Source organism: Antechinus flavipes, chromosome 2 (assembly GCF_016432865.1).
Source record: "Antechinus flavipes isolate AdamAnt ecotype Samford, QLD, Australia chromosome 2, AdamAnt_v2, whole genome shotgun sequence".
Classification (NCBI taxonomy): Eukaryota; Metazoa; Chordata; class Mammalia; order Dasyuromorphia; family Dasyuridae; genus Antechinus; species Antechinus flavipes.
This window is the reverse complement of record NC_067399.1, coordinates 519,102,670-519,129,327: the sequence shown is the minus strand read 5'-3', so window position 1 is coordinate 519,129,327 and position 26,658 is coordinate 519,102,670. Positions and strand designations below refer to the sequence as shown.

Genomic DNA, 26,658 nt, shown 5'->3' with positions numbered 1-26,658 from the left:
AAGGTCTTAGGAATATAGTTGATAGCAACAGCAGAGACTACGTTACACCATTATTCTTCCTCATTCTTCCTGTTTCTTCAACTTAAGTTATCTGTCAGAATGAGGGAGAATAAAGGACCTAATTGTTCATCTAATTTTCTTCTGTCCAAACACCATTTACTCAGATGATCAGGTAGATCAGAGCTTTGAGCTCTGATCATCTCATCTTTTCTCCTTACCTTCCACCATTTTTTTATCCCAGAACTCCTTTCTTTTTAAGAGTTACTAATGAAGAGAGATCATAATTCATTCTAGCCTTGTTGGGAAGAATTATTATTTACAAATGAGGAAAATATAAACTAATTAAATGACACACCAAATCCAAGGTCACAATATTAATTAATAACTTGGCACTAGAATGCCTATCACTTTACTCTCAGTCCTGCCTTGACCTTTTAAAAATATAAAACTATGTTAAAGTCAGGTTTGGAAAAATAATATCCCAAATTTACAAGGACTGTGGTATGTATAATCGACAAAGAAATTGGATGTAAAATTAGAAGCTCTGGCATGAATTCCTCTCATTATCCTTTCCTTCCTGTGAATCTGCTCAGTCATTTAACTAATCTAATATAATGGAGGCATTGCATTGGAGGATCTCTGAAGTCTTAACCAGATTCAAAATTCTTTGATTTTGTTATCTATTTTATTTTTAGAAACATTTGTAACTTCCAAAGGATGAAACTTAGACCCTGAGAGATGATCACACAATTAACTGAAGAGTTTGAATTAGAATCTGTTTAACTCTTAAACCAGTTCTCTTTTAATTATGCTATATTGTTATATATTGACAATGTAAAGACATAACTACCATTCCAAGTTACCTAGACTTATTACTTTGGAAGACATTTTCAACTTTATGGTCCCTCCCTCACTCGCTGTAGTCAATAATTTCCCAACTCTAGCTGGTTTTACCTCTGTTTATTCTATCTAGAATCAGTCAACATATCTTTAATCTAGCTTCTCTCCATTCATATCACAACAACATCTTGTTTCAACTATTTCAGTAGGCTCTAATTGGACTCTAGGTCTGCTGCCCAATTACCAAACTGTTGATATTCATTTAAAAATGTATATTGCTATTTTTTAATTTTTACAGTATTTTCATTTCTAAATATATACCTTTCTCTTCTACTGCCCAGCAAGCCATCTCTTATATTAAGAAATTTAAAAAAGAAAAGGAAGGAACAAAAGTAGAAGGGAAAAAGCAATTCAACAAAACTCTACATCATGTAAGTATGGTAATACGTGTAATTTTCTTTATTTACAGACCCCATCTCTTCTACATTTTTTCTTCAGGGATGAGAGTATTCATTATAATTATTTAGTGTTTAATTATATTATTTTTGTTCTTTGCATTGTTGTATATTTCTCCACTAATTCTGTTTACTTAACTTTGAGTCATTTAGTAAAAAGAGTCATCTATTTCTCTGAATGATCAGGCATCATTTCTTTTTTTTTTTAATGTCATTAAATTCCTCCTTAATTCTTTTTTTTTAATATTTTATTTTATTTTATTTAATAATAACTTTATATTGACAGAATCCATGCCAGGGTAATTTTTTTTACAACATTATCCCTTGCACTCGCTTCTGTTCCGATTTTTCCCCTCCCTCCCTCCACCCCCTCCCCTAGATGGCAAGCAGTTCTATATATGTTAAATATGTTGCAGTATATCCTAGATACAATATATGTGTGCAGAACCGAGCAGTTCTCTTGTTGCACAGGGAGAATTGGATTCAGAAGGTAAAAACTACTTGGAAAGAAAAACAAAAATGCAAATAGTTCACATTCGTTTCCCAGTGTTCTTTCTTTGGGTGTAGCTGCTTCTGTCCATCATTTATCAATCGAAACTGAGTCTTTGTCAAAGAAATCCACTTCCATCAGAATACATCTTCATACAATATCGTTGTCGAAGTGTAAAGTGATCTCCTGGTTCTGCTTATTTCATTTAGCATCAGTTCATGTAAGTCTCTCCAAGCCTCTCTGTATTCATCCTGCTGGTCATTCCTTACAGAACAATAATATTCTATAACATTCATATACCACAATTTACCCAGCCATTCTCCAATTGATGGGCATCCATTCAATTTCCAGTTTCTAGCCACTACAAACAGGGCTGCCACAAACATTTTAGCACATACAGGTCCCTTTCCCTTCTTTAGTATTTCTTTGGGATATAAGCCCAATAGAAACACTGCTGGATTAAAGGGTATGCACAATTTGATAACGCTTTGGGCATAATTCCAGATTGCTCTCCAGAATGGTTGGATTCGTTCACAGTTCCACCAACAATGCATTAGTGTCCCAGTTTTCCCGCATCCCCTCCAACATTCATCATTATTTTTTCCTGTCATCTTAGCCAATCTGACAGGTGTGTAGTGGTATCTCAGAGTTGTCTTAATTTGCATTTCTCTGATCAATAATGATTTGGAACACTCTTTCATAATATGAATGGTAATAGTTTCAATTTCATCATCTGAAAATTGTCTGTTCATATCCTTTGACCATTTATCAATTGGAGAATGGCTTGATTTCTTATACATTTGAGTCAGTTCTCTATATATTTTGGAAATGAGGCCTTTATCAGAACCTTTAACGGTGAAGATGTTTTCCCAGTTTGTTGCTTCCCTTCTAATCTTGTTTGCATTAGTTTTGTTTGTACAAAGGCTTTTTAATTTGATATAATCAAAATTTTCTATTTTGTGATCAGTAATGGTCTCTAGTTCATCTTTGGTCACAAATTTCTTTCTCCTCCACAAGTCTGAGAGATAAACTATCCTATGTTCCTCTAATTTATTTATAATCTTGTTCTTTATGCCTAGGTCATGGACTCATTTTGATCTTATCTTGGTATATGGTGTTAAGTGTGGGTCCATGCCTAATTTCTGCCATACTAATTTCCAGTTATCCCAGCATTTTTTTATCAAATAATGAATTCTTATCCCAAAAGTTAGGATCTTTGGGTTTGTCAAACACTAGATTGCTATAGTTGACTATTCTTGTCTTGTGAACCTATCCTTTTCCACTGATCAACTAATCTATTTCTTAGCCAATACCAAATGGTTTTGGTGACTGCTGCTTTATAATATAATTTTAGATCAGGTACAGCTAGGCCACCTTCATTTGATTTTTTTCATTAATTCCCTTGAAATTCTTGACTTTTTATTGTTCCATATGAATTTTGTTGTTATTTTTTCTAGATCATTAAAATATTTTCTTGGAAGTCTGATTGGTATAGCACTAAATAAATAGAGTAGTTTAGGGAGTATTGTCATCTTTAATATATTCGCTCGGCCTATCCAAGAGCACTTAAAATTTTTCCAATTATTTAAGTCTGACTTTATTTGTGTGGAAACTTTTTTGTAATTTTGCTCATATAATTCCTGACTTTCCTTTGGTAAATAGATTCCCAAATATTTTATGCTATCAACAGTTATTTTGAATGGAATTTCTCTTTGTATTTCTTGCTGTTAGATTTTGTTGGTGATGTATAAAAATGCTGAGGATTTATGGGGATTTATTTTGTATCCTGCTACTTTGCTAAAATTATGAATTATTTCTAATAGCTTTTTAGTAGAATCTCTGGGGTTCTCTAGGTATACCATCATATCATCTGCAAAGAGTGATAGTTTGGTTTCCTCATTGCCTACTCTAATTCCTTTAATTTCTTTCTTGACTCTTATTGCAGAGTCTAGTGTTTCTTTTTTTCTTTTCTTTTCTCTTTTTTAAAATTTTATTTAATAATTACTTTATATTGACAGAATCCATGCCAGGGTAATTTTTTTACAACATTGTCCCTTGCACTCGTGTTCTGTTCCGATTTTTCCCCTCCCTCCCTCCATCCCCTCCCCTAGAGGGCAAGCAGTTTTATATATGTTAGATATGTTGCAGTATATCCTAGATACAATATATGTTTGCAGAACCGAACAGTTCTCTTGTTGCACAGGGAGAATTGGATTCAGAAGGTAAAAATAACCCGGGAAGAAAAACAAAAATGCAGATAGTTCACATTCGTTTCCCAGTGTTCTTTCTTTGGGTGTAGCTGTTTCTGTCCATCATTTATCCATTGAAACTCAGTTAGGTCTCTTTGTCAAAGAAATCCACTTCCATCAAAATATGTCCTCATACAATATTGTTGTCGAAGTGTATAATGATCTCCTGGTTCTGCTCATTTCACTTAGCATCAGTTCATGTAAGTCTCGCCAGTCCTCTCTGTATTCATCCTTCTGGTCATTCCTTACAGAACAATAATATTCCATAACATTCATATACCACAATTTACGCAGCCATTCTCCAATTGATGGGCATCCATTCATTTTCCAGCTTCTAGCAACTACAAACAGGGCTGCCACAAACATTTTGGCACATACAGGTCCCTTTCCCTTCTTTAGTATTTCTTTGGGATATAAGCCCATCTTGCTGGATCAAAGGGTATGCACAATTTGATAACTTTTGGGGCATAATTCCAGATTGCTCTCCAGAATGGTTGGATTCATTCACAACTCCACCAACAATGCATTAGTGTCCCAGTTTTCCCGCATCCCCTCCAACATTCATCATTATTTTTTCCTGTCATCTTAGCCAGTCTGACAGGCGTGTAGTGGTATCTCAGAGTTGTCTTAATTTGCATTTCTCTGATCAATAATGATTTGGAACACTCTTTCATATGAGTGGTAATAGTTTCAATTTCATCCTCTGAAAATTGTCTGTTCATATCCTTTGACCATTTATCAATTGGAGAATGGCTTGATTTCTTATACATTTGAGTCAGTTCTCTATATATTTTGGAAATGAGGCCTTTATCAGAACCTTTAACTGTGAAGATGTTTTCCCAGTTTGTTGCTTCCCTTCTAATTTTGTTTGCATTAGTTTTATTTGTACAAAGGCTTTTTAATTTGATGAAATCAAAATTTTCTATTTTGTGATCAGTAATGGTCTCTAGTTCATCTTTGGTCACAAATTTCTTTCTCCTCCACAAGTCTGAGAGATAAACTATCCTATGCTCCTCTAATTTATTTATAATCTCGTTCTTTATGCCTAGGTCATGGACTCATTTTGATCTTATCTCGGTATATGGTGTTAAGTGTGGCTCCATGTCTAATTTCTGCCATACTAATTTCCAATTATCCCAGCAGTTTTTATCAAATAATGAATTCTTATCCCAGAAGTTAGGGTCTTTGGGTTTGTCAAACACTAGATTGCTATAGTTGACTATTCTGTCTTGTGAACCTAATCTTTTCCACTGATCCACTAATCTATTTCTTAGCCAATACCAAATGGTTTTGGTGACTGCTGCTTTATAATATAATTTTAGATCAAGTACAGCTAGGCCACCTTCATTTGATTTTTTTTTTCATCAATTCCCTTGAGATTCTTGACTTTTTATTGTTCCATATGAATTTTGTTGTTATTTTTTCTAGATCATTAAAATATTTTCTTGGAAGTCTGATTGGTATAGCACTAAATAAATAGATTAGTTTAGGGAGTATTGTCATCTTTATTATGTTCGCTCGGCCGATCCAAGAGCACTTAATATTTTTCCAATTATTTAAGTCTGACTTTATTTGTGTGGAGACTTTTTTATAATTTTGCTCATATATTCCTTCCGGCCAAGATGGCAGAGAGGAGGCACAATGCTGTGTAACCTCCACGTTTTTCTCTCACTATCCATTTCATTTCATGCCTCTGAATTAATGCTCGACTGAAAAAAAACATACAATTAGTTACCAAGAGAAACCATCCTTGAGACTCGTCAAGAAAGGTCTGCTTTTGAGCGAGGGCGGGGACGGTTATTAGATTGGAAGCAAGCTGCGGGCAGCAGCGGCAGCAAGAGCACGGAAGGCGGCTCAGAGCCGACCAGAGCAGAGAGGGGGTGGGGCGTGATCGCAGCCATCTCTGCGGGGAGAGCTTTGCTACAGGATTAGATACTTTGCTCCGGCAGCAAGTCAGCAGCCCAGCAGAGAAGCTAAAAACACCGAGGGTGAAGAATACAACCCCAAACAGCTGGAGTCTCTCGGGACCTGGCCACCCCTCCCCCACAGTGTCTCAGCACGCTCTCGGATTTCAGAGCACAGGCGCAGCACAGTAGGACCTGTGCCTCACGGCTACCCTGCCCCTCCCCCAAAGAAAGCAGCCTCCATTCAAGGGTTTTTTTCTTCTGTTTCTTTGATAGTTTGTCTTTGATTATTAGACAGAATGAGCAAGAAACTGAAAAAGACTTTAACCCTTGACAGCTTCTATACAGATAAAGAGCAGACTCCAAATCCTGAGGAGACTAAAAACAAACAGTCCCCAGGTGAATCCCCAAAGGAGGAGATCATATGTTCCTCAGCACAGATGAATCTCATGGAGGAAATTAAAAAGGCTCTCACAAGGGAGCTAGAAGAAAAATGGGAAAAGGAGAGGGAGGCTTGGCAAAAGGAGAGGGAAGCTTGGGAAAAGGAGAGGGAGGCTTGGCAAAAGAGCCTGGAGAAGTCAGTTAAAGAGAGAGTGGATAAAGAAATAAAATCCTTGAAAAATAGGATTGGTGAACTGGAAATAGAAAATAGCTCTCTAAAAAACAAAATTGGCGAAATGGAAAAAAATTCCACAGAACAAAAGAACGCAATTGGACAATTAGAAAAAGATGTTAAAAAAGTGAGTGAAGAAAATACCTCACTGAAAATCAGGGTCGAACAATTGGAATTGAATGACTCGAGGAGACAAGAAGAATCAGTCAAGCAAATCCAAAAAAATCAAACAATGGAAAAGAATGTGAAATACCTTCTGGGGAAGACAACAGACCTGGAAAACAGATCCAGGAGAGACAACCTGAGAATCATCGGACTCCCAGAAAAGTATGATGAAAAAAAGAGCCTGGACACTATTTTCCAGGAAATTATCAAAGAGAACTGCCCAGAAGTCTTAGAAACAGAGGGCAAAATAGACATTGAAAGAATTCATCGATCCCCTACTGAAAGGGATCCTAAAATCAAAACACCAAGAAATATAGTGGCCAAATGCCAGAACCCTCAGACAAAGGAAAAAATACTGCAAGCGGCTAGAAAAACCCAATTCAAGTATCGAGGAGCCACAATAAGGATCACCCAGGATCTGGCAGCATCCACATTAAAGGATCGAAGGGACTGGAATATGATATTCCGAAAGGCTAAGGAACTTGGTATGCAACCAAAAATAACTTACCCAGTGAGATTGAGCATCTTTTTCCAGGGAAGAAGATGGACATTCAATGAAGTGAGTGAATTTCACCTATTTTTGATGAAAAAGCCAGAACTTAACAAAAAATTTGATCTACAAGTACAGAACTCAAGAGAAATCTAAAAAGGTAATGATTAATCTTGAGAACTATATTTCGGCTATAAAGATGTATAAAGAATACAGATATACCTTGTTGTAGAAACTAGATGTGGAAAGGACATTGTACCAGAAAAAGGGGAAAGTGGGGGTACTACATTTCATGAAGAGGCAAAGAAAACCTATTATATCTGAGAGAAAGAATGGAGAGGGATGAATATAGTGAGTATTTTACTGCTTTCAGAATTGGCTTTAAGAGAAAAATTTTAGACATATTCAATCTATGGTGAAACTTCTCCCACCTCATTGAAAAGTGAGAAGGGAAAAAGTGAAAAGGGAAGGAATAAGCTAAGTGGAAGGGAATACGGGAACTGGGAGGGAAAGGGGTAAGATAGGGGGAGGAACTCTAAGGGGGGGAGGGATACTAAAAAAGGGAGGGCTGTGAGAAGCAAGTGGTGCTCACAAGCTTAATACTGGGAAGGGGGGGGAAGGGGGTAAGAAGGGAGAAAAGCATAAACCGGGGGTAACAAGATGGCAAGTAATACAGAGATGGTCATTTTAACCATAAATGTGAACGGGGTAAACTCCTCCATAAAGAGGAAGCGGTTAGCAGAATGGATTAAAAGCCAGAATCCTACAATATGTTGTTTACAGAAAACACCTGAAGCGGGGAGATACATGCAGGTTAAAGGTAAAAGGTTGGAGCAAAATCTACTATACTTCAGGTGAAGTCAAAAAAGCAGGGGTAGCCATCCTGATCTCAGATCAAGCTAACGCAAAAATTGATCTAATCAAAAGAGATAAAGAAGGGCACTATATCTTGCTAAAGGGTAGAATGAAAATGAAGCAGTATCTATATTAAACATATATGCACCAAGTGGTGTAGCATCTAAATTCTTAAAAGAGAAATTAAGAGAGCTGCAAGAAGAAATAGACAGTAAAATTATAATAGTGGGAGCTCTCAACCTTGCACTCTCAGAATTAGATAAATCAAACCACAAAATAAATAAGAAAGAAGTCAGAGAGATAAATAGAATACTAGAAAAATTAGATATGATCGCTGGAGAAAATGTAATGGGGACAGAAAGGAGTACACCTTCTTTTCAGCAGTTCATGGAACTTATACAAAAATTGACCATATATTAGGACATAAAAACCTCAAACTCAAATGCAGTAAGGCAGAAATAGTGAATGCATCCTTTTCAGACCACGATGCATTGAAAATTACATTCAATAAAAAGCCACGGGAAAGTAGACCAAAAAATAATTGGAAACTAAATAATCTCATACTAAAGAATGATTGGGTGAAACAGCAAATCATAGACATAATTAATAACTTCATCCAAGAAAACGATAATAATGAGACATCATACCAAAATGTATGGGATGCAGCCAAAGCGGTAATAAGGGGAAATCTCATATCTCTAGAGGCCTATTTGTATAAAATAGAGAAAGAGAAGGTCAATGAATTGGGCTTGCAACTAAAAATGCTAGAAAAGGAACAAATTAAGAACCCCCAGTCAAACACTAAACTTGAAATTCTAAAAATAAAAGGAGAGATCAATAAAATTGAAAGTAAAAAAACTATTGAATTAATTAATAAAACTAAGAGTTGGTTCTATGAAAAAACCAACAAAATAGAAAAACCCTTAGTAAATCTGATTTAAAAAAAGGAAAGAGGAAAATCAAATTGTTAGTCTTAAAAATGAAAAGGGAGAACTTGCCACTAACAAAGAGGAAATTAGAGCAATAATTAGGAGTTACTTTGCCCAACTTTACGCCAATAAATTCGACAACTTAAATGAAATAGAAGAATACCTCCAAAAATATAGCTTGCCTAAACTAACAGAGGAAGAAGTAAATATCCTAAACACTCCCATCTCAGAAAAAGAAATAGAACAAACTATCAATCAACTCCCTAAGAAAAAATCCCCAGGACCAGATGGATTTACATCTGAATTCTATCAAACATTCAAAGATCAATTAACTCCAATGCTAAATAAACTATTTGAAAAAGTAGGGATTGAAGGAGTCCTACCAAACTCCTTTTATGACACAGACATGGTACTGATACCTAAACCAGGTAGGCTGAAAACAGAGAAAGAAAATTATAGACCAATCTCCCTTAATGAATATTGATGCTAAAATCTTAAATAAAATATTAGCAAAAAGATTACAGAAAATCATCCCCAGGATAATACACTATGACCAAGTAGGATTTATACCAGGAATGCAGGGCTGGTTCAATATTAGGAAAACTATTAATATAATTGACTATATCAATAACCAAACAAACAAAAACCATATGATCATCTCAATAGATGCAGAAAAAGCATTTGACAAAATCCAACAGCCATTCCTAATAAAAACACTTGAGAGCATAGGAATAAAAGGACTTTTCCTTAAAATAGTCAGGAGCATATATTTAAAACCTTCAGTAAGCATCATATGCAATGGGGAAAAACTGGAACCTTTCCCAGTAAGATCTGGAGTGAAGCAAGGTTGCCCACTATCACCATTATTATTCAATATTTTATTAGAAACACTAGCCTCTGCAATAAGAGTCGAGAAAGAGATTAAAGGAATTAGAGTAGGCAATGAGGAAACCAAACTATCACTCTTTGCAGATGATATGATGGTATACCTAGAGAACCCCAGAGATTCTACTAAAAAGCTATTAGAAATAATTCATAATTTTAGCAAAGTAGCAGGATACAAAATAAATCCCCATAAATCCTCAGCATTTTTATATACCACCAACAAAATCCAAGAGCAAGAGATACAAAGAGAAATTCCATTCAAAATAACTGTTGATAGCATAAAATATTTGGGAATCTACCTACCAAAGGAAAGTCAGGAATTATTTGAGCAAAATTACAAAAAAGTTTCCACACAAATAAAGTCAGACTTAAATAATTGGAAAAATATTAAGTGCTCTTGGATAGGCCGAGCAAATATAATAAAGATGACAATACTCCCTAAACTAATCTATTTATTTAGTGCTATACCAATCAGACTTCCAAGAAAATATTTTGATGATTTAGAATAAATAACAAAATTCATATGGAACAATAAAAAGTTGAGAATCTCAAGGGAATTAATGAAAAAAAAAAAAAACAAATGAAGGTGGCCTAGCTGTACCTGATCTAAAATTATATTATAAAGCAGCAGTCACCAAAACCATTTGGTATTGGCTAAGAAATAGATTAGTGGATCAGTGGAAAAGGTTAGGTTCACAAGACAGAATAGTCAACTATAGCAATCTAGTGTTTGACAAACCCAAAGATTCTAACTTTTGGGATAAGATTTCATTATTTGATAAAAACTGCTGGGATAACTGGAAATTAGTATGGCAGAAATTAGGCAAGGAGCCTCACTTAACACCATATACCAAGATAAGATCAAAATGGGTCCATGATCTAGGCATAAAGAACGAGATTATAAATTAGAGGAACATAGGATAGTTTATCTCTCAGACTTGTGGAGGAGAAAGAAATTTGTGACCAAAGATGAACTAGAGACCATTACTGATCACAAAATAGAAAATTTTGATTACATCAAATTAAAAAGCCTTTGTACAAATAAAACTAATGCAAACAAGATTAGAAGGGAAGCAACAAACTGGGAAAACATCTTCACGGTTAAAGGTTCTGATAAAGGCCTCATTTCCAAAATATATAGAGAACTGACTCAAATTTATAAGAAATCAAGCCATTCTCCAATTGATAAATGGTCAAAGGATATGAACAGACAATTTTCAGATGATGAAATTGAAACTATTACCACTCACATGAAAGTGTTCCAAATCACTATTGATCAGAGAAATGCAAATTAAGACAACTCTGAGATACCACTACACACCTGTCAGATTGGCTAAGATGACAGGAAAAAATAATGATGAATGTTGGAGGGGATGCGGAAAAACGGGGACACTGATGCATTGTTGGTGGAGTTGTGAACAAATCCAACCATTCTGGAGAGCAATTTGGAATTATGCCCAAAAAGTTATCAAACTGTGCATACCCTTTGATCCAGCAGTGTTTCTATTGGGCTTATACCCCAAAGAGATACTAAAAAAAGGAAAGGGACCTGTATGTGCCAAAATGTTTGTAGCAGCCCTGTTTGTAGTGGCTAGAAACTGGAAAATGAATGGATGCCCATCAATTGGAGAATGGCTGGGTAAATTATGGTATATGAATGTTATGGAATATTATTGTTCTGTAAGAAATGACCAACAGGATGAATACAGAGAGGCTTGGAGAGACCTACATGGAATGATGCTAAGTGAGATGAGCAGAACCAGGAGATCATTATACACTTCGACAACGATATTGTATGAGGATGTATTCTGATGGAAGTGGATTTCTATGACAAAGAGACCTAACTGAGTTTCAATGGATAAATGATGGACAGAAACAGCTACCCCCAAAGAAGGAACACTGGGAAACGAATGTGAACTATTTGCATTTTTGATTTTCTTCCCGAGTTATTTTTACCTTCTGAATCCAATTCTCCCTGTGCAACAGGAGAACTGTTTGGTTCTGCAAATATGTATTATATCTAGGATATACTGCAACATATTTAACATATATAGGACTGCTTGCCATCTTGGCGGGGGGGGTGGATGGAGGGAGGGAGGGGAAAAAATGAAACATAAGCGAGTGCAAGGGATAATGTTGTAAAAAATTACCCTGGCATGGATTCTGTCAATACAAAGTTATTATTAAATAAAATTAAATTAAAAAAAAATAATTTTGCTCATATAATTCCTGACTTTCCTTTGGTGGATAGATTCCCAAATATTTTATGGTATCAACAGTTATTCTGAATGGAATTTCTCTTTGTATCTCTTGCTGTTGGGTTTTGTTGGTGATGTATAAAAATGCTGAGGATTTATGGGGATTTATTTTGTATCCTGCTACTTTGCTAAAATTATGAATTATTTCTAATAGCTTTTTAGTAGAATCTCTGGGGTTCTCTAGGTATACCATCATATCATCTGCAAAGAGTGATAGTTTGGTTTCCTCATTGCCTACTCTAATTCCTTTAATCTCTTTCTCGACTCTTATTGCAGAGGCTAGTGTTTCTAATAAAATATTGAATAATAATGGTGATAGTGGGCAACCTTGCTTCACTCCAGATCTTACTGGGAAAGGTTCCAGTTTTTCCCCATTGCATATGATGCTTACTGAAGGTTTTAAATATATGCTCCTGACTATTTTAAGGAAAAGTCCATTTATTCCTATGCTCTCAAGTGTTTTTATTAGGAATGGATGTTGAATTTTATCAAATGCTTTTTCTGCATCTATTGAGATGATCATATGGTTTTTGTTTGTTTGGTTATTGATATAGTCAATTATGCTAATAGTTTTCCTAATATTGAACCAGCCCTGCATTCCTGGTATAAATCCTACTTGGTCATAGTGTATTATCCTGGGGATGATTTTCTGTAATCTTTTTGCTAATATTTTATTTAAAATTTTAGCATCAATATTCATTAGGGAGATTGGTCTATAATTTTCTTTCTCTGTTTTCAGCCTACCTGGTTTAGGTATCAGTACCATGTCTGTGTCATAAAAGGAGTTTGGTAGGACTCCTTCAATCCCTATTTTTTCAAATAGTTTATTTAGCATTGGAGTTAATTGTTCTTTAAATGTTTGATAGAATTCAGATGTAAATCCATCTGGTCCTGGGGATTTTTTCTTAGGGAGTTGATTGATAGTTTGTTCTATTTCTTTTTCTGAGATGGGAGTGTTTAGGATATTTACTTCTTCCTCTGTTAGTTTGGGCAAGCTATATTTTTGGAGGTATTCTTCTATTTCATTTAAATTGTTGAATTTATTGGCATAAAGTTGGGCAAAGTAACTCCTAATTATTGCTCTAATTTCCTCTTTGTTAGTGGCAAGTTCTCCCTTTTCATTTTTAAGACTAACAATTTGATTTCCCTCTTTCCTTTTTTTAATCAGATTTACTAAGGGTTTTTCTATTTTGTTGGTTTTTTCATAGAACCAACTCTTAGTTTTATTAATTAATTCAATAGTTTTTTTTTTTTTTTACTTTCAGTTTTATTGATCTCTCCTTTTATTTTTAGAATTTCAAGTTTAGTGTTTGACTGGAGGTTTTTAATTTGTTCCTTTTCTAGCATTTTTAGTTGCAAGCCCAATTCATTGACCTTCTCTTTCTCTATTTTATACAAATAGGCCTCTAGAGATATGAGATTTCCCCTTATTACCACTTTGGCTGCATCCCATACATTTTGGTATGACGTCTCATTATTATCATTTTCTTGGGTGAAGTTATTAATTATGTCTATGATTTGCTGTTTCACTCAATCATTCTTTAGTATGAGATTATTTAGTTTCCAATTATTTTTTGGTCTACTTCCCCCTGGCTTTTTGTTGAATGTAATTTTCATTGCATCATGGTCTGAAAAGGATGCATTTACTATTTCTGCCTTACTGCATTTGAGTTTGAGGTTTTTATGTCCTAATATATGGTCAATTTTTGTATAGGTTCCATGAACTGCTGAAAAGAAGGTGTACTCCTTTCTGTCTCCATTACATTTTCTCCAGAGATCTATCATATCTAATTTTTCTAGTATTCTATTTACCTCTTTGACTTCTTTCTTATTTATTTTGTGGTTTGATTTATCTAATTCTGAGAGTGCAAGGTTGAGATCTCCCACTATTATAGTTTTGCTGTCTATTTCTTCTTGCAGCTCTCTTAATTTCTCTTTTAAGAATTTAGATGCTACACCACTTGTTGCATATATGTTTAATATTGATATTGCTTCATTATCCATGCTACCCCTTAGCAAGATATAGTATCCTTCCTTATCTCTTTTAATTAGATCAATTTTTGCTTTAGCTTGATCTGAGATCAGGAAGGCTACCCCTGCTTTTTTGACTTCACCTGAAGCATAGTAGATTTTGCTCTAATCTTTTACCTTTATCCTGCATGTATCTCCCCGCTTCAGGTGTGTTTCCTGTAAACAACATATTGTAGGATTCTGGCTTTTAATCCATTCTGCTAACCGCTTCCTCTTTATGGGGGAGTTTACCCCGTTCACATTTATGGTTAAAATGACCAATTCTGTATTACTTGCCATCTTGTTAACCCCAGTTTATGCTTTTCTCTCTTCTATCCGCCTTACCCCCCCTTCCCAGTACTAAGCTTGTGAGCACCACTTGCTTCTCACAGCCCTCCCTTTTTAGTATCCCTCCCCCCGCCTTAGAGTTCCTCCCCCTATCTTACCCCTTTCCCTCCCAGTTTCTGTATTCCCTTCCGCTTAGCTTATTCCTTCCCTTTTCACTTTTCCCTTCTCACTTTTCAATGAGGTGGGATAAGTTTCACCATAAATTGAATATGTGTAGAATTTTTCTCTTAAAGCCAATTCTGAAGGCAGTAAGATACCCACTATATTCATCTCCCTCCATTCTTTCTCTCAGATATAATAGGTTTCCTTTGCCTCTTCATGAGATATAGTACCCCTACTTTACCCTCTTTCTGGTACAATGTCTTTTCCACATCTAGTTTCTAGAACAAGGTATACATGTATTCTTTATACATCTTTATAGCCGAAATATAATTCCCAAGATTAATCTTTACCTTTTTAGATTTCTCTTGAGTTCTAGATTTGTAGATCAAACTTTTTGTTAAGTTCTGGCTTTTTCATCAAAAATAGGTGAAATTCGCTTACTTCGTTGAATGTCAATCTTCTTCCCTGGAAAAAGATGCTCATTCTAGCTGGGTAAGTTATTTTTGGTTGCATACCAAGTTCCTTAGCCTTTCGGAATATCATATTCCAGGCCCTTCGATCCTTTAATGTGGATGCTGCCAGATCCTGGGTGATCCTTATTGTGGCTCCTCGATACTTGAATTGGGTTTTTCTAGCCGCTTGCAATATTTTTTCCTGCGTCTGAGGGTTCTGGCATTTGGCCACTATATTTCTTGGTGTTTTGATTTTAGGATCCTTTCAGTAGGTGATCAATGAATTCTTTCAATATCTATTTTATCCTCTGTTCCTATGACTTCTGGGTAGTTCTCTTTGATAATTTCCTGGAAAATAGTGTCCAGGCTCTTTTTTTCATCATGTTTTTCTGGGAGTCTAACGATTCTCAGATTGTCTCTCCTGGATCTGTTTTCCAGGTCTGTTGTCTTCCCCAGAAGGTATTTCACATTCTTTTCCGTTGTTTGATTTTTTTTGGATTTGCTTGACTGATTCTTCTTGTCTCCTAGAGTCATTCAATTCCATTTGTTCGAACCTGATTTTCAATGAAGTATTTTCTTCACTCATTTTTTAAAAATCTTTTTCTAATTGTCCCATTGAGTTCTTTTGTTCTATGGAATTTTTTTCCATTTCGCCAGTTTTGTTTTTTAGAGAGCTATTTTCTGTTTCCAGTTCACTAATCCTATTTTTCAAGGATTTTATTTCTTTATCCACTCTCTCTTTAACTGACTTCTCCAGACTCTCTTGCCAAGCCTCCCTCTCCTTTTCCCATTTTTCTTCTAGCTCTCTTGTGAGAGCCTTTTTAATTTCTTCTATGAGGTTCATCTGTGCTGAGGAACAGATGATCTCCTCCTTTGGGGATTCACCTGGAGACAGTCTGTTTTTAGTCTCCTCAGGATTTAGAGTCTGCTCTCTATCTGTATAGAAGCTGTCAAGGGTTAAAGTCCTCTTCAATTTTTTGCTCATTTTGTCAAAGAATCAAAGATAAACTAGCAAAGAAAAAAAGAAAAAAACCCTAAATGGAGTCTGCTTTTTTGGGGGAGGGACTGGGTGGTGTTACCTAGCTTCCTCTACAGACTGCGGGGGCAGCAGGGAGGCACTAGCAGGACTGTGCTGCGCCTGCGCTCGGAGATTCCAAGAGCGTGCTGAGACACTGTGGGGGAGAGGTGGCTAGGTCCCGAGAGACTCCAGCTGTTTGGGGTTGTATTCTTCACCCCCCACTTCCTCCCTTTACCTGGTGTTTTTAGCTTCTCTGCTGGGCTGCTGGCTTGCTGCCAGGGCAAAGTATCCAATCCTGTAGCAAAGCTCTCCCTGCTGCGATCACACCCTACCCCCTCTCCGCTCTGCTCCCGTGCTCTCGCTGCCGCTGCCCTCACCCTTCGCCCGATCTAAAACCGTCCCCACCCTCAAGTAAAAACAGACCTTTCTTGGTGAGTTTCAAGGATGTCTTCTCTTGGTAACTATTTGTGGGTTTTTTTTTTCCAGTCACGCATTAATTCAGAGGCTTGTAATGAAATGGATAGTGAGAGAAAACGCGGAGCTTACACAGCTGTGTGCCTCCTCTCCGTCATCTTGGCCGGATGTCCTCAGTCATCATTTCTTAAAGCACAATTATATTTCACCACATTAATATATCATAATTTGTTTAGCTCTTCCCCAGTGGATGGGCATCTATTTTATTTCCATTTATTTGCTACCATAAATAATGCTATAATGAATATTTTGGCAAATAGGCCTTTTCTTTTGCTCTTTGATCTTTGGGGATATATGCCTAGTAGGATAATCAATGGATCAAAGATTATGGACTTTAGAGTCACTTTCTTAGATTAATTCCAAATTGATTTCCAGATCAGATAGACCAATTTGCAGGTGTACCAGTAATGTATCTGTTTTTCTGAAGCCCCTCTAACATTAACTATTTTCACCTTTTATAGTTTATGCTAATTTACTAGGTATGTGAAACTCCTAAGTTGTTTTGGCTTGTATTTCTCTTTATCTTTACTGACTTGGGTCAATATCAGTCTTTCATAAGGTTGTTAATGGTTTGTCAATTCCCAAGTCTTATTTATTCCTGTATTTTTCTTATCCTTTAAGGGAGGAGTGAGGAGCCTCTGACCACCAGCTATATAATGTCTGTGAACTCAATTGAATAATCAACCTGAAAAGATGATGAGCTAAAAACTAAGTAAGATAATCTCCCACTACTTGAGCTCTATAAATTGATAATTTTGTGTGGCCCATGGGAATGATGTCATAAATAACCAAATAGTTCTTAGGAGAGAAAAAAGATTCCCCATCCCTGCTTTGGTTTTCTATATACATGTTAGTTCTCTGTACATTTTAGATATCAAAACTTTATTACAAAAATGTTTTCTTTTATTGTCAGCTTTTCTTCTTATATGAGTTGCACTGATTGTGGTGGTGGTGGTGGGGACATGTCATTTTTCATCCAAACAAAATAATCTAGTTTTTTGTTTTTTCTGATCAGCTTTGTCCCTTGTTTGGTTAAGAATTCCTTAGCTATAGCTATGCAAGTTATCTGCTCTGATTCACTGCTTTTTTTTAATGTGACCTTTAATATTTCAGTCATTTATGCGAGTTTATTATGTCATATATTGGTCCAAACCTAATCTCTACTAAACTGTTTTCCGTTTTCCTAACAATTCTGATCAAAAAAGGTAGTTGTTCTTCAAGTAATTTATGTTCTCATATTTGTCACAATGTAATATTTTTCAAGCACAATGTTTGACAGTGTAACTCCTCTCCTGGAATTGCAGAGGTTCCTTATTGCCCCTACAATGAAATAAAAATTTTTAAATAGTATTTAGAGCTTCTCAATCTGGCTCCAATTTGTTGGTCTGGATGATTTCACATTACTCCTATGTGAGTATTCTGTATTCCAGTTAATAAATTGCTTACCCATATATCATCTCACAGCTAGATAGCCCGATAAATAAGAGTTTTAGTCCTAGAGTTAAAAAGTGAGTTCATATCTGGATTTAGGCACTTAATAGTTGTGTGACCATAGGCAAATCATTTAACCCCCTTGACCTTAGTTTACTCACATATAAAATGGGGATAATAGAAATTCCTACTTCATAGTATTGTTGTAAGGATTTAAATGAGTTAACATATGTAAAAACACATTATAAACCCTTACAGCTACATATAATATACATATATTTTGTGTATAATTTATATTTATACATATATACACATACACACACACATATATATATACACATCATATTAATGCTATATATGCTATATAAATACTAGCTACAAAAAAATCTGAAAATGAAACTGAGGAAGTCCTAAAGGTTGAAATAAACAAATTGGCAATTGATTGTAAAGAAAATAGATAGATAGATAGATAAAAGATTCTAGGGTTACAAATATGGTTCATGATTATATCACATAATTATATCAATTAAATAGATGTGGAAAAAGTCTTTGACAAATGAAATTCATTTGTCCCCAAAATCTCTTTCTAAAAGAGGAAAGGTATGTTTATATAAATCATATGAAATGTGTGGCTTAAATCCCATTTATGTAAGACTTTCCTCATTGTTGGATATTGATTATTTAGTATTTCATGACTTTGTGAAGGGCAGATTTGTTGTAATTCTGGTCTTCTGGGTTCCAGCTTTTAGAGAGAAAAGACATACAGTTCCAGACTCTCTTCACATTTCTGAAGGGAAAGAAAGAATGAGGAGTTAGCAGTTTCAATCATGTCCCTATTCCTAGAACTTTGTTTTGCATATAAGAACTTGTACTCTCCCTTTTGGTTAAGCTGAGTTTTCTCTCATTTCATTTGTGTTTTATCTGGCATCGATTGTTCTATATACACTTTCTCTGATTATTATTATTTTTCCTATCAATCAATTTAAACATATGGGGTTCATTTCTATTTGCTATGTGTGTTCATTGTGGAACTAGGATCTAGTGGAAAGAGAATCAATCCGTGTGTGTGTGTGTGTGTGTGTGTGTGTGTGTGTGTGTGTGTAACTTGAGACCTTCTCTTTTAAGGGATAGTGATCAGAAGCACAGTTTCAATCTTGAACCAAAATAATTTCCCCTGGACTAAAAATATTTAAGGTAGCAGCAGATAGAATTCTAGCCAAGTACCCATCTCTCTGAAGAGAGCAGAATAGCCAACCTCTGACACCTGCATCCTGTTTCCTCTATTAGAAAGAATTAGTCTCCTTATGAAAAGATTAAGGGGAGGAGATTCCAGAGATGATTCTTCTTGCCTTTCTTTGAGCTGCATATAGACATATCCATGTGAACAGATAATAACCTAAACAGTTGGATCAATAATCTACATACTCCTTTATACTCCCATGCTCACAAAATGCTATAGTGTTGAATAATAATCTAAATAATTATATATTCATTATTCATGCCCAGAGAGGACCAATATAATAATAATGTTGAAACTATTTGCATTGATTACTAAATCAGTCTATCCAAGGAATATAGAGTAAGACAAAATTTATTTGGAGGAAGAAAAAAGTCTAGGTTTTCTAAAGAAATCATGAAAATTATAGGCATGAATGGGGAATGATACTTCTAAACCTTAGATTATATTAGAAAGCAATAATCATCAAAACTGTTTGGCTCATTGAAACTGACTAGATAAGCAAGAATCAGAGAAAATCCAATAACATTTTTGATAAACTGTAAAACATTTGGAAATAGATTGATCTTAAAAAATGGTCACCAATCAAGTTTAATTTTTAATAAGTCCTTTGCAAACATTGAGTGCTATATAAATTTTGTTAGTTTTAAGCTCCTTAACATGAGTTAAATTATGAGTATTACTTCTGATTCTCCTTAACCAACTTTTTCTCGCATTCTTTCATCTTGAATGAAAAATTATAAATCTCTTGATTTATCATGGTCATGTCTATTTGTTTTATTGGAGTGACAGGAGCAAAGGTTGACATGAGAGAAAAGAGATAATCTATGAAGAGGAAAACATGAAAATGGGGGTGGGGGTGAAAAAGACAAACAGGATATGGAATAATAAAGGTCACTAGAAACTGACTAAAGGAGCACATATTCTGTTCAAATATCATGAATTGTCCATCTTATTAAACTAACTCTTAGTGATTTCATAGTTCCTCTGTTAATTTGTATATATTAATTTATTGCTATTAAAGATTTATGCCTAAAAAAATAAAGAATCCAGTAAAACTTATGTGGAAAGAAGCTTTCTGTCTACTTTCTGAATGATTGGAGAATCTAAGACTTGGCTTTTAAGTGTCATCTTTAGAAGGTTTAGATGGCAAATATACTGAAACTGTGCTCTTGATAAACATCCATAATCTTTCATCTTCTCACACACTACTGGCACCGAATTGGAAATCGTGTTAGAAGAACTCATAAAGACATTTTTGGGAATATTTCTTGAATATCTTTCCCTTGCTAATTTGATAAATCTCTTCTTTTAGATATATTCATAGTTTTTTTCCCCCTGACATAATATAATAGCTCATCCTTTCTTGCCATCTTTTTCTTCCATTCCTCTCTAATGTATACAAGATGATCTTTTTGTTTCCAAGATGTTTTAGGCCAATGTTTATGTTTTTTATGTTGCTAAACATTTCCAGTTACAGAATCACATTCTCTCAACTCCCACTGGTCAGTTCAATGCCCTAAAATGTCCATATGGTGTTTGACTCACTTTATGACTTTTTATGACACTTTAAGCTGGGTTTGGACCTCATTCCTATAACTAGAGTATTCCAGAATTTCTGATTTGCTGAACTCCTGGGGACCTGCTTCTATTCTTCTCCCTTGATTTATCACCATATAAGCTTACATTATTTACTCCAGAATTCCCACTATATTTGGACTCTTTTCTCTTCTACTCATGGTAGGTCTATTCTGATGAAATTCATTGGCTCACATTTGCTTATTTTCTCCTTTGTTGCTATTAATATTTCTTCATGGACAGAATATGTCTGGAGGAAAGCAAAGTTTCAGAGACAAAATAGTAGCATATCTTTATATGTCCTAACATCAGACTTTAGTCTTTCAATCAATAAGCATGTATTAATAGTCTACTCTGTGCCAGGCCCTAAGAATACAAATAAAGAATTAAACATTTTTTTCTCATAATGAATTTATATTTAAAGAAAAATAATGCAAATATGTAGAATAAAACAGTAATTAAATGCAAGACGGGGAGGGAAAGCATTGGTATTTGGGGGAACTCAATAAAGGCTTCAAGTAGAAGGTAATGAACAATATTTTGTCTGAGAGGGTCATGAAGAAAAAAGTACATTCTAGTCATGGGGAATGACCAGCATACAGCATAGGAGATGGCGATTCATATATAAGAGAGGGCCAATTTAGCTGAATTATATAGTATGGGAAAGGGAATAATGAACAACAAGATTAGAAATTCTTCTGTCTAGCTTTCAAGACCCTTCATAACCAAAATCAACTTTTTTGGTTATAAAGAGTTTTGAAAGCTAAACAGAAGAATTTCTACCTTATTGTAGAGAAAATAGGGAGCTGTTAGAGTATATTGAGTAGAGGAAAGATATAGTTAAATCTATATTAAAGGAAAATCACTTTGGCAACAATATGGAGGATGGACTTGAAAGGAAAGATTTGGGAAATGAAGTCTTAATAATCTAGATGAGAAGTGCTTAGGTACTGACCTGTGATAATGATTGTATCAGAAGATATTATAAAGGAGAAATTAAACATTTAAAAAAGACAAGATTTTGGTACCTTATTGGATGTGCAAGGTAATGAAAAATGATGAGTCAAGGACAATACTGAAGTTAAAACTTGGGAGACTTAGAACTGTGGTACCTTAAATAGAAATAAATGAATGAAAAAGGAAGTGTTTTTGAACATGTTGAATTTGTAATCTGTGGGATATTCAGTTTGAAATGTCTAATAGACATTTGGCAAGACTGAGGCTCAGGGTCTCCTCAAAGCTAGTTATATAGATCTCTGGTCATCTACATAAAGATGATATAACACTGAGAAAAGATCATGAGATTTTTCCATTATAACATTTGTAATTCTGTAGAGAGCAGTTTCAGTGGAGTGTTGGTTAGAATTCAGGTTACAAAGGACTGAGAAATAGTGGAGAGGAAGGGAAGTGAAGTCAGTAATTAGAGGAGATTTCTAGAAATTTGAGAGAGGATTATAGCTTGAAGGGATCATTTAGGGAAAGTAGTTTCCTTGTTTTGGAAAGGGAGACAGATACATTTAAAGGTGGTATGGAAGTTACCAGTAGATAAGGAGAAATTAAAGATTTGGGGAGAGGAGATAGAATTACTGAGATTGCAATATTCTGGAGAACTCAAGAGAGGACAGAATCAAAAGCACATGTAAAGGTGTTGCCCTTGGCTAGGAGAAAAACTGCTTTAAAAGACTAAAGGAAAGCGTAGAATGGAGAAGTAGGGCAAAAAATTGGGTGTAGATAGAAGCTGAATGATAGGAAGCTGAGATCATATAGTGTAATGTTAAAGTTTTTCATTAGAAAATGGAACACTTGATAATGACTGCTAGATCCAGAGTGAGAGATTCAGACATATAAGGGATTGAGCAGAACTGAAATGGAGTCCTTAGAAACTGAAATGAGATGGATACATTTTAGTCACAACAAAAAGGGCAGAGTAACACGTGTCAAAACAAATCCTTCAGGGATTTTTGGAGGTTCTTCAATTACATAGACATATCTTTCACCATAATTCCATCTTCTCATTCTTCTGTTTCCTTAAATAGCTTTAGGAATTTTGGAAAACAAAATTCCACCAGATTCTATTTGAAAAACAAACCGTTAAAACCAGTACTACCTACAATTTTCCTATACCAGAAACCAAATCTCTATGTAATCTCCTATGGAAACCTACATTTCTCTTTTTGTCCTCCCCATTTGTCAGGGCTCTCTCATTCTTTGTTGTGCTATTCATCAAGACCTTGATCACCTTATGCCCCATGGTGACCTATCTCAGAACAGTCTTCCATAGGTCCACGGGGTATTATCTTTCTGGTCCCATGAGTCAGTCTTAACTTATCTTCTGAATTTGTCATCCTTATTTTCCCTCTAAAACAGGACTGAATCTCAGAAGCATGAAGAATTTGCAGTGCAAATAGTAGCTGGATAAAGACCACCCTTATTCTTTGATGGAAGACCACCCTGGAGAGAAGACAATGGACAAGCTTAGCAATGGTCATGGGTGAAGTTCACTTTCATTTCCTCCATCCAGTGCCCATCTCCAGGACTGTGCCTTTCAGGTTGGCATTCTCCTGGCATGTAGTTTCTTGGGTCTTAGCTTTGTAAAGATTCCTCTTAAGTTGATGTTTGCTTTTTTTTCAGGTGGGCTGCTAACAACAGATGACGTATGCTGCAGGGAGCTAAATGTCAGATAGAAACAATTTAGAAATTTCATCTTCTCACAGTGATGGCAAGGATTTATGACTATTCGAGACTTTATTACTACTCATCAGCCTCCTACTTAACCTGCCTTTATCTCTTTCTCCACATTTCATCCACATAGAGATGGAGTTAAGTTAAATGACTGGGACAGCTGGGGCAGAGATAAAAGCAACACAGAAGAACAGTTTAATGTGTTGGAAAAAATCATTAGGGGAGAGAATGTGGAAAGGAAAGGGAAAATGATTTATATAGCATTTATATAGTACCTACTATGTGCTATGCATTGTGCTTAGCACTTTGGGAATATCATCTGACCCCCAAAACAATTTAAAGTAGATGCTATTATGATCACCCCTTTAGTACTGAGTCAAGCAGAAGTTGGGTAACATGTTCAGGTCAAGTAAGTAAGTAAGAGTCTAATGCTTAATGTCACATTTGAACTCGGGTCTTCCTCATTCCAGGCCCAGCACTACCACCAACCAAGAATCAGAAGAACAACACTTCACAATGGCCCATAATCCATCTGTAGTCTATCTCATTTTCAGCGACAACCTTCTCTATATTGGAATATATATCAGATCCAAAGATTTTCCTGATTCCCTTAATTTTAGTACTTTCTATTGATTATTTCCAATTTATCCTGTACATAGCTTGTTTATACCTACTTTTTTACATATTGTCTTCCTCATTAGATGCTGAGCACTTGCAAGGGAGACTGTCCTTACCTTTTTTTGTATTTCCCATAAGTGCCTGGCACTTAGTGACTGAGAAAACAATCCATCCTTCCACCCATTGTTATGTCAAAAAACAGTGTCTTTAAAATAGTGAAAAGAGCTCTTTTTTTAAGGGGAAACATCTTATTACTATATTTATTTGTTTTTAGTAATTTAGACAAACTTTCGTCATCACCACCACCACCAAGGTCTAATATATGAAAAAACTTGAAGGCTAAGAGTGAAAACCTAAAAAAGTTAAAAACAAAACAAAACCAAAAAAAAGCAAAAAAAAACAAAAACAAAAACAAAAAAAACTAGACCCTCAAGATAAAATGGAGGGGAGGGGAGTGAATGAGAGGAAACGAGGAAGAAATAAATGTGACAAATGAAAGGAAAAGAGCAAAAAGATATTGGTACAGAAAGACATAGGGTAAAAAAAAGGGCAGAGAGATTAAGGAGCATGTTGGAAAAAGAAGGGAATGTAGCCTAGATAAAGAATGGCAACAGGAGAAGGGAAAGAGTAATCACTGAACTAGGGAACCATATCATATGTCTAAGTTAACATAAAATTTTGAAGTTGACATCCAAAATTAGAAAACTCCTCTATTCCTCTCTTTTATATCTTCCACATTCTCTTCCTTGAGCGAATTATTTTTCAATCTTTGAAGCTTCTAGTTAGTCTAGGTATAATCTAATACTTGGTTTTTTCTTCAAGGCTCTGCTGATACTAAAAAAGTTATTTCTCTAAACATCTCCCACACCTACTGAGAGTTTCAGTTCACATCTTTAAAATTTTTATTTTAACATTTCCTTTTTTGCCAGGCAAAACTCTAAAGATGTCATCTAGGCAGGACAGCAGCAGAAACAGTGATTATTGGAATAATTTCATGGAGCTCGCAAACATTATATAGTTCACAGTCCCAAAAAAAGCCATGGCAGACCTCCTTTCCTGCTCTCCACTCTTCCATTTTATTATTCAGTTTTTCTTCTATATACTAAGGGTGTTACCTCTAACTACATTGTGTCTCATATTGAATTGAACTGCTCCATTTTTCCTTCCTATTTCCTAAGCACTTAGTACCTATTTCTCCATTTCTATTCTACAATCTTGCTTCATTGACTTATTGTAGAGAGATTTTAACTTTCTATTTTTCAGACTTTGTTATGCAGCTCGTCAGAAAGTAAGTTGTCAGATACAATCTTTAATTACATAGTACTTACAAAGATAAAAGATCTCAAGTTATGAGACTTTAAGAATTTAAAAGAGGCATGTATCTATTAGTTTCCTTTAACAATACATGTAATACAATAATAGAAATGTGTTTTTTGAGTTTTTTTCTTTTAAGTTTGAACTGTCTTGAGTGGATACAGTAAGACAGTTGTAGCCACAGATTTATTGCAGCTCTCAGTTTCTGTTGGCAAATTAACTTAGTATTTGTGTATAAACTGGGGAGAAACTATGAGTGCTAACATTGTCATTTTTTTTGAAATATTATTCTAGAATTTTGTATTAACTGTGATATGGCTTAAAAACACTTGAAGAGCAGAGCAAAACTGGAAGGGAATGGAGAAATTAGATATTCATAATGATACCTAGAGCAGAAAAAGTTTGAGACCATGTGTAAAAAAGAAAAAAATCCCTACATACATGGGAAAATGGATTATGAAAAAAAATTACCATTGGCATTCTGTAAAATTATGAGAAAATAGGCACTAATTTTTTATTTTAAATGTTGTTTTCCTCTTCCTTGTCTCCATGACTCTTATTTTTATTAAGAACTTTGTGTTTGAGCCTAGGGGACCATCCAGCTAGTTTGAGTGCATAGAAAAAGTTATCCTCCATCAAAGGGTAGTCACATCTTGATAACAGGCCAATACTGGAGATGAAGGATGAGAAATACTTGAAAAGAGTGTAAATCATTTGACCTGGAGGGTGTCTGAGAGGTAACAGAAGTGTAAAATTGGCATGTTTTTGCAGTATTTATTGTTGGCATCAGACTGAAGTAAGAATTAGCATGGTATAATGGAAATTGCCCTGCCAGTTGGAATCCTGGCTCTATCATTTCTTATCTGACACATTGAACTTCAGTTTCCATATCTTTAAAATTAAGAGATTGGGCTAAATGGCTTCCAAATATAAATTTAAGATCCTATTCTGTGATTCCCAAATTGAATTCTGGCAGTGGATTGTCATTTCTGCTGAGCTGGACTATACAGAAGAACTCACCAATATTTTTATCCAGTATGTGAACTATGATAAGATTTTTTCCCCTATAAATCTGAATGTTAAATGTATTTCTTTGGTCTAGCAATAAAGAATCATCACAGTCAGTGAAAAGATTTTAGTGGTTTAGCTTTAATTGAAGCTCTTCTCTTGGCTCTTCATTGATGCATATTATAATGCCAATGCTCTTCTTTTCCTGATTGTGAAAGTAGTATCTCTTCACTTTTCAGCCCTTTGGAGAAAG

The 26,658-nt window shown here is 35.2% G+C and overlaps 1 long non-coding RNA gene across 1 annotated transcript; it reads left to right on the top strand.

Annotated features, from left to right (window-relative positions):
* Positions 1 to 1,181: 1,181 nt before the first annotated feature.
* On the top strand, positions 1,182 to 25,309 carry LOC127551120 (uncharacterized). Its single transcript, XR_007951014.1, has 4 exons — positions 1,182 to 1,271; positions 17,159 to 17,249; positions 23,151 to 23,332; positions 23,415 to 25,309. It is a non-coding gene; the product is annotated as an uncharacterized LOC127551120 (long non-coding RNA).
* The last annotated feature ends 1,349 nt before the right edge of the window (positions 25,310 to 26,658 follow it).